At 34.4% G+C, this 8,555-nt stretch overlaps 1 long non-coding RNA gene across 1 annotated transcript; it reads left to right on the top strand.

Moving 5' to 3' along the window:
• Positions 1-4,851: 4,851 nt before the first annotated feature.
• Positions 4,852-6,876, top strand: LOC127125791 (uncharacterized). The gene is made up of 2 exons (XR_007804806.1): positions 4,852-5,273; positions 6,548-6,876. It is a non-coding gene; the product is annotated as an uncharacterized LOC127125791 (long non-coding RNA).
• The last annotated feature ends 1,679 nt before the right edge of the window (positions 6,877-8,555 follow it).

The following is an 8,555-nucleotide window of genomic DNA, read 5'->3' as shown; positions in this document are numbered from 1 at the left end:
GCTTTATTTTAAGTTCTTCATGTCAGTGACATGATTTACCATATACTTGTTAGTACATAGATAATCCTTATTGACTTTTGAATATGGTGCTCCATATCCACAATGTATCATCTAATTTCTTTTCCCATACTTTTTTTGGATGAGTTAATTGCTTTATCCAATATTTGCTTAAGTTTTCTATTCGATATTTCAACCTATCCTTTTTTTTTGTCAAGATGATATGGCATGACCACTTTGTGCTTGACACGATATTTGGCTAGCATATTCTCCAAACAGTTATTGAAAACATATTTTGCATGGTATGTGATTAGGACTGGATACCCTAATCCTAATAAGAAGGTTTTTTTCCATAACTTTTCCATAATAGGGGCATCATTAGAAACAAAATAAATCTCCTTAACTCATTTCGTAACATAATAAATGTGCATCTCTCTCTCTCTATATATATATAATTAGAAAAAGACCCATAACATTAATTTGCCAACACTAAAAAGGTTCAAACTCTATCATATTATGAAGAGAAATTTAATTCATCTTGGAGATACATGTTATTTACCATTTCTTACGTGTTATACACTTCTTTACACATGGTTGGACACCAAAATTCACTTTGTAGGATTTCAATGCCTTTTTTTTTCCTCATTATGATGGCCTCCATAATTTGAGATATGTAAGTGCCATAAGATACTTTTATTTTCTTTGCTTACATGTACACATCTTCTTAGTATGACATATTTTAAACAAATATGGGTCTTCCCATGGGTAAGATTTAGCATCATTATATAATTTATTTATTTTCTTCCATGTGATATCTCCTGGATCTATATTTTGAGCTTTATAGTTTTTCATGTTAGCAAACCATGGGCTTTCAAAAATTACAAATATCTTTTTATTTAGAAACTTTTCAATTGTTTTCTTTTCTTTGTTCGTAACTTCGGAGCTTTCCAATCTTGACAATTTATATAATACCACATTTCAACTCTCTTCATACATATAATCTCAAAGTAAAATTCTTGTAACAAAAAGACCTATATTAATAAGTGCAGTTTTGATTATCCTTACTCAGTAAGTGTCTCAATGTAGCATAATTTATAAAAACAATAACCTTGGAACCAGTTAAATACGAACAAAATATTTTTGGTGCAAATTTTATTAAAATAAATTCTTTTATCAAGGACTTTGATTGCTTAATATATTTCATTAAGGACTTTGGTTGCGTAATATATTTCATGAAAAAGATTCACTCTTTTGGCTAAGAAGCACTCCAACAACATAATCACTAGAAACACGTGTAGACTCTGAACGAAATGAAGAAACAAATATGTGTTTTAAATGAAAGTAAAGAATTTAGATTGTCAAGTCAATGCTTGTTGCAAGAATCTATCCAATATGTGTTTTTTAATTATTTTATTAATTGATAAAATTAATTTTAATTATTTTATTTTATTAATTTATTTTTTATTTAACTTGATTAATTGATTAAATTTATTTTAACTAATCAATTTTGTTAATTAATTTTTAATTAACTTAGTTAATTGATTAAATTTATTTTAATTGATTAATTTTATTAATTGATTTTTTAATTAACTTGATTAGTTTATTAAATTTATTTTAATCGATTAATTAATTTAATTAATTTTTAATTAGTTTGATCAATTGGTTAATTTCATTTTAATTGATTAATTTGGTTAATTGATTAATTAAATAAATTGATCACATAAATCAACCTTTCAAAATCAAATTAAATACTTGATCAACATCAATTTTGTTTTAAAAATATCTCACCACTTCATCGTTATCAAACCAATTTCCTAATTTAATATTACATTAAATAAATCTTTTTGTACTAAAATCGAAAGAAGATGAACATTGAAGTCTCGAATTCCATAAAAACACTGAATGGTCCGCCTCGAGGCATACGTCTTGGAATAAACGTTTATTCTTTCTTTCGTCCCAAAACACTTAATTCAAACTTGGACAAAAAAGAAACATTGGAGTCTAGCATTTCATGAAAACCTTGAACAATCGGCCCCGAGGCACACATCTTGGTCCTATCGAATATTCGTTGTCCATCGAACAAATTTCATAAATATTTTGAATGAAAAATGAACATTGAAGTCTCGCATTCCATGAAAACCTCAAATAATCGGCCCCGAGGAACACGTCTTGATCCTCCCAAGTATTCACCATTCGTCTAAAAAATACTCAACACATCAAACTTATTTTATCGTCCTCATGCGATCGGAAACCTTTCTACAAAAGAACAATGTCTAATATGTTCTACCACAATACAAACAAACATTTTAAGCCTCTCATTGCAAGCACAAGCAACGTGTAGCAGCTAGAGCATGATCTAAATATTTGTTCGATTAAATCAACCAACAAACAAATTTTTTTCAGCAAATAAAACCTTGACTTCCCTATCTCACCTAGGGATGCGTATGTGCAGGATTTTGAAATATTGTCAGACACATTAACAAAAAATACCAAAAATAACTTTTGTCTTACATAGAGCTATGTCGCTTTGAATTCCTCATCGCACATGAGGATACATAGGATCAAGACCCGCAATCTTGTCAACCACCCTAATAAAAACATTTTTCTGACCCCTTTTATTTTCCTTTTGCACTTTTTATCACTCGAAGAAAACAATTAACATAAGCTAAAATTCAATCGTAAAATCAACTAAAGGGTTTCCGTTGAGTACAACAGATGTGAGGGGTGCTAATACATTCTCCTTGTGTAATCGACTCCCGAACCTGAATATGGTTACGATAATTATCTTCTTTTCCTTTCGAGGGTTTTATCGATATTTCCATTTCCTCTTTTGGAATATATAAAATTCGGTGGTGACTCTGTTTAATTATTTTTCGCGAGCGTGTGAATGATGGTATTTTTCGAGATGCGACCGTTTTCTGCTAGGGACTTGTCGAGAGAGTCAAGCCTAATTTAGTTAGATTTGCAATAAATTTTAGCTTAGTTTTGTTTTCTTTTTCTCTTATTTTCTTACTACCTCGCATATTTGTTACTTTGTTCATCTGCGGGATTGAATAACACTTTGAGTAAAGCTTTATACCCGAGCTTTGAAAAAGAAGAAAAAACATAGGCTAGAATGGAAGTTGTGTAGTGTTAGCCCTCAAGGTTCACACCTTGAATGGCTAACATGAAGAGTCATCCTAGACTAGACCTTTTCGTGGACCTCGTTATAAGATGGATAGCTTGTCGTATAACGTTGATTCATAAAAGGTCCATGACTCTAGGGACCCATCTTAGAACCAGTTTTGCTTTGGTGGTTGTTATCATACCCTAAAATTCGCCCTCCATTTTTCATGTTTTCACTCAACCATTGACTTGAGATTTATCTGCACCCACTCATGCTTTATCCATATGCATCATGAATTCATGTTAATACAAGCATCATAGATTTAAAGTTGGTGGTTGATTCAAACTAGAGCTGTGTTTGAGTGTGGCTTAGCATATGAGGGGAAACCTTAATTTCATGCCCTCTTGGATCTTGATTCATGGGGTTCATCTATGCATTCAAGCCCTAATCTCATGGGCCATTTGGTTTGGATATACTTGCAAAGCCTTATTGCTTGATATGTGACCTTTGATCATATGGGTTTCCTAATGATCTTGGATTAAGCATGAAACCCTAATTGGGGAGGTTAAACCTTTGTGATTTGCATATTGATATTTGGATTTAGTTTGAAACCCTAAGTATGGATGTATGACATTTGGTGACCATGTGGTTATATTGTAACCCTAATTCACATGATGGGACATCTGATCAGTATGGGTGTATCATGCCATTCATGTTCATCTGTGGGTCATGTTTTGTCAATCATGCTTGATGTTTCTTTGGTCCAAGGCCTGGTTGCTTTCATATTTTATTCATATTTTCATTCAAACTCATAGCACATTGATTCTTATATCATCAGTGCACTTATAATTAATTTGTTCATAATGCATATCTTGAATTTAAATTAGGTTCTTTGGTGGGAAAATTCTAATTTTTTGTTTGAAAATAAATCATGGATTCAAGAAACCATTTTTCATAAAAAAAATTATCTATTACATTACATTCAAATGAACATTATCCATACAATTACAAAAAATGAAGATTTTTGGTAGAGTTGACTTTTTAGTCAACAGTTGATCAAAGTCAACTACATAATCTAAAAACCCTAATGAAGCTCTTTTGCTTTCATCTTCAATCATGCCTTGATCATCTTTTCATGCCATGTGTGCCATAACCTCTCCATCTGCCATAACTTCCTTCATGTACTAGCAAGCCATCACTCTTGAATGTCTTGATAGCACCATTTTAATGCCTTGAATTCCTGGCCAAATGCTAAGTAAAATCAACATTACAACAACCTGCATTCAGTGTTCAAACATCATTAAATCAAGGATTTTTCATGAAGGGTACAAACAAGCTTCAATATGACAACATGTATACAAGTTACCAATGCATAAGCACCACATTCAAGTTCTGTCACCATTCTATCATCAAGAATAAGCAAGTATCATAACATACATTGATTAAATCAGTTGCACATTCTCATGAATAACATGACAATGAAACAAAGCATAACATAGCATGATCATTTAAAGCATAACATAGAAAAAAAAGGTAAAATAATGCCAAAAAAATGAGAAAAAAGCCTAGAAGAGGGGGTTTAAGATTGAAAAGGAAGTGTTAAGATGAATCGGGGCGCATGGTCCATTGATTAAAGCACATATGGTTTTGGCCCCTGCAGAGGGGGTGTATGGCACATGTGTGGTGCAAATTGGAAAATAAATGGGCCTTGGGAGCAAAGCCCACTAACACTCAAGGGAAAGGAGGGAAGAGAGCTAGCTTCATCAGATCAAACTTAAAACAAATGAAAACGCGCTCAGGTTGAAGAATGGATCTCCCCCACACCTGGCTTAAAACACCTCTCCTCCGCCGAGCCGGAGGTTGCCTCCGGCGGCGGCGGAGGGCCAATCCGAGAAACTTAACACCATCTAACTCGTATCTTCATTCTAAATCCAAATATGATATCAATTCCACCTGATTCGAAGCTTAAAGCCCTAACTGATTCGATCTTGTCCGAGAACCCTAACTACAAGTTGATAAATGAAATCCTCCTCTCAAGGAATCAAAACCCAAGGCATTGGGGCTTTGATTCCCTACCACTCAACTCACATTTCAGTATCAAATTTGAAGCAAGAAGGTGAAAGATTGAACTTATGCTGCCGGAGAAGATGCAAACAACGGCCAAACTCCGGTGAGTTCTTGTTCTGAGCTTCTTCTTTGTTTCTTCTCGTGCTTCTCCTTCTTCTCCGTTTGTTGGTGTTGTGTTTTTTGTTCTGAGATTCGAGAGTTTGAGTGAATTGAGATTGAGAGTTTTGTTCAATTGGTGAGAGTGAGGTTATGATGGTGATTTAGAAGTTCTGTGAGGAATTGAATTAAGAGTGAGGGAGTGATAAATGAATCGATGATTGCAAGTGAAAATGGAATTTGAGACCTGAAGCTTTGGTTCAATGATGATGAAAAAAATGGACCAAAAATATTAGAGGGTGATGGTGAAGCTTTATAGAGGTTAGGAGTTGGTTCTAATAGAATTGGGCAGGTGGTTTGGTCAGCTTAGGGGTTGATGAAAGTTAGTTGGGTCAGTTGTGAGTTATGTTACAATAGTTAGTGAGAGCTTTTTGATTCAGTTAGATAGTTAGGGTGTTAATGGTTGCGATTGTTAGTTTATGATGCTACTGATTTGTGTTAGTTTATATTGTGCTACTGTTACATTGTATGATGATGAATGATTCTGAGTTTGTTAGGGTGAATGAATGATATGCTATTGCAATGATTGGTTGTTAAATGATTGTTATGATGAACTGGATGTTAGTGCAAATGCAGTTATAATTTTCTGTTAGACAGTTAATGTGAATTGCTAGTATGATTGTTAAGCCTGCTGCCAAATAATGGTTATGCTTGTTACATGGTGAGTTAGCTTTGTTAGAACTGGTTGAGATTATGTTAATCCTGCTGCTATGCATTTCCATGTTGGTATGTGAATGAATTTTCTGTCAATGGTGAAGTGAGTGAATGGTGTGGATTGCTAATTTGCTTTTGCTGCTATATTATGCTATGGGCTGCTTCTGATGCATGTATTGTGAAATGTTATTAATGATGGTTACTGAATGAATTGAATGGTTGCTGTTAGTATGAATGGTATGTATTGAATTATTCTTATTATGTGAGCTGCTAGTTGATGGACTGTTATGCTATTAGTAGGTGAGATGCTAAATGAAGTTAGTCATGAATGAATTTATGTTATGGATGCCTTGATGTATTTCCCTGCTGCTACTGCAATGTTTTGGCCTGCTATGATGAATGTTATGTGTTGTTAATGAAATTGGTTGGTTTGAAATGAATTGGTATGTGATCATGTTAGATTAATGCTAGGTTGTGAAATGAATGTTGGATTTTGGTTTTGTTTGGCTTGAAATAAAATGACCATTGTGAATTGGCTTGTTGGATTGATGTGTGCATTGAATGCAGGGCTGTTAATGCAATGGGATATGGCTCATGTTCTTGGAGTTTGGAATGAAGGTGCCATGGATGAACATGAAGAATCATGATTACTTGTTAGTGAAGAAAGCTTTGATCATGAGATTAAAAATGAGAATGAAAACATGAAGAACAAAGTGGAAACTAGGCCTTAGGTTTAAGGATTTGATGAGTTGACTTGACCAAAAAGTGAACAGTTGACCAAAGTCAATTATAGGTAAAAATCAGTTTTGTTTTGTAATTCCTTGTAGGGAGATTTGTAATGTGATATGTATGAATGCAATGAAAGTTTTTGAATGAGAAAATCTCTTATGACTTAATGAATCAAGTCTCATTTAAAATTTTCATTTTTCCTCCAAATTTTTTTGTCTAAACCATTTTGGATCAATGATTTTGTATGTATTATGAAGCATGAATTAATGGACAATGAATGGAATATGATCTTGAAATCAATGGACCATGAATGAATGAACCAAGTGAAAACTTGAATAACAAAGTTATGAATCAAATGGGAACTTGAATCAATGAAACTATGAATGCAATATGAACTTGAATCAATGAATGAATGAAACATGAAACATGAGCCAAATGAGACATCACACAAGTGATCATGAGAGCAAATGAATTTGATTCCTAATACCAATGGCAAACTTGATTCTAATGGCAATGGCATGATGCAAATAAAAAAGACCAATCAAACCCCTTCCATGAGCTAGGTTTCACACAAAAGATCAATAGACAAACTATATCCACAAATGTCAAGCATACCTAATTAGGGTTTCAATCACAAACTACAATCAAGATGCAAATCAGGAAAACCAATATCACAAACCAAACAATGAGGCTTTGCACATAAAATCTAAATCAAGAGATCCATAATTACCATGAATCAACAACTAGGGTTTCAAGCATTGGTCTAAGGATAGGCTTCCCACATTAACTGCAAAACGACAAACCCTAGGGCTTGATCCTTGGGCAAACCATAGGCTCTTGTTAGGTATAAACAATCTAAAACCTTTGAATCTATGATGATATTGATACACTAGATGGTGTGAATGCTTTTGACATAAAATGAGTGCAAATGATTCTCAAACTAAAAGTCAGATGAAAGGTGAAAAGGGGAGGGCTAATTTTGGGGTATGACAATGTTCGAGGGATCTTAATGGAACAAGTCGACGTTCTAAATGAGTTGTTCCACTAGGTCTCACTCCTTCTCCTCCTTAGAAAGTGAAGTTTCTATCTTGGTGACCTAATGATAAAAAGGGCGTATCTAGACCTCTTTCAAGTCCTTTGTCGGCGTGATCCTTTCTACTTTGGGTTCCAACACTCAAGGTCAATATTTGGAACTTCAAAGGGGGCATCAATAAGGGTGAGTTATTCCCTCTCTATCGCCAGGCTATTTTGGTAACACTCTTGGGATATCTGTTAGTCTCTTTGTACTACACCAAATCGCCCATCCAGAAGTGGATACTTTAGGGTCAGGTATAGGGTAGAAACGAATGCTTCCAGGGCGTTGATGGAAGGTCACCAAATAATGGTGTTATACGATAACACGACGTCCACAATAAGGTATCTAATATCAATCTCCTTGGCATCTGCTCCCTCGACACATGTTGTCTCCAGGGTTACATGGCCTATTACTTGTACCTGTTTGCTTGATAATCCTGTTAACAAGCTGCTGAACATTTTTGATGTCGTTAGGTTTGAGTTGTAGTTTCTAAAATGCAATAGAGAACATGACGTTAGTAGAGCTACTAGGATCTGTCAAAAATCGCATGATATCCTAGTTTCCATGTTGCACATAGATGATCAAGGGATCATTATTGTGAGGGTTGATTCAGAGGGCTTCCTCCTTGGAGAAGGTGATGTTAACCTCTATTTTCCCTAGCACGCTTCTAGGGAAACTATGAGATATTACATTCACTCCAAGCACCTGCCTTGCATATTTCCTTCAGGGGGATCTAGAGCTACCTCCACCAGTGAAACCTACGAAAATAGT

Source organism: Lathyrus oleraceus, chromosome 3 (genome assembly GCF_024323335.1).
Source record: "Lathyrus oleraceus cultivar Zhongwan6 chromosome 3, CAAS_Psat_ZW6_1.0, whole genome shotgun sequence".
In the NCBI taxonomy this organism is placed as follows: domain Eukaryota; kingdom Viridiplantae; phylum Streptophyta; class Magnoliopsida; order Fabales; family Fabaceae; genus Lathyrus; species Lathyrus oleraceus.
Note: the sequence above shows the minus strand (reverse complement) of the source record. Positions and strands in the feature narration are given on the sequence as shown.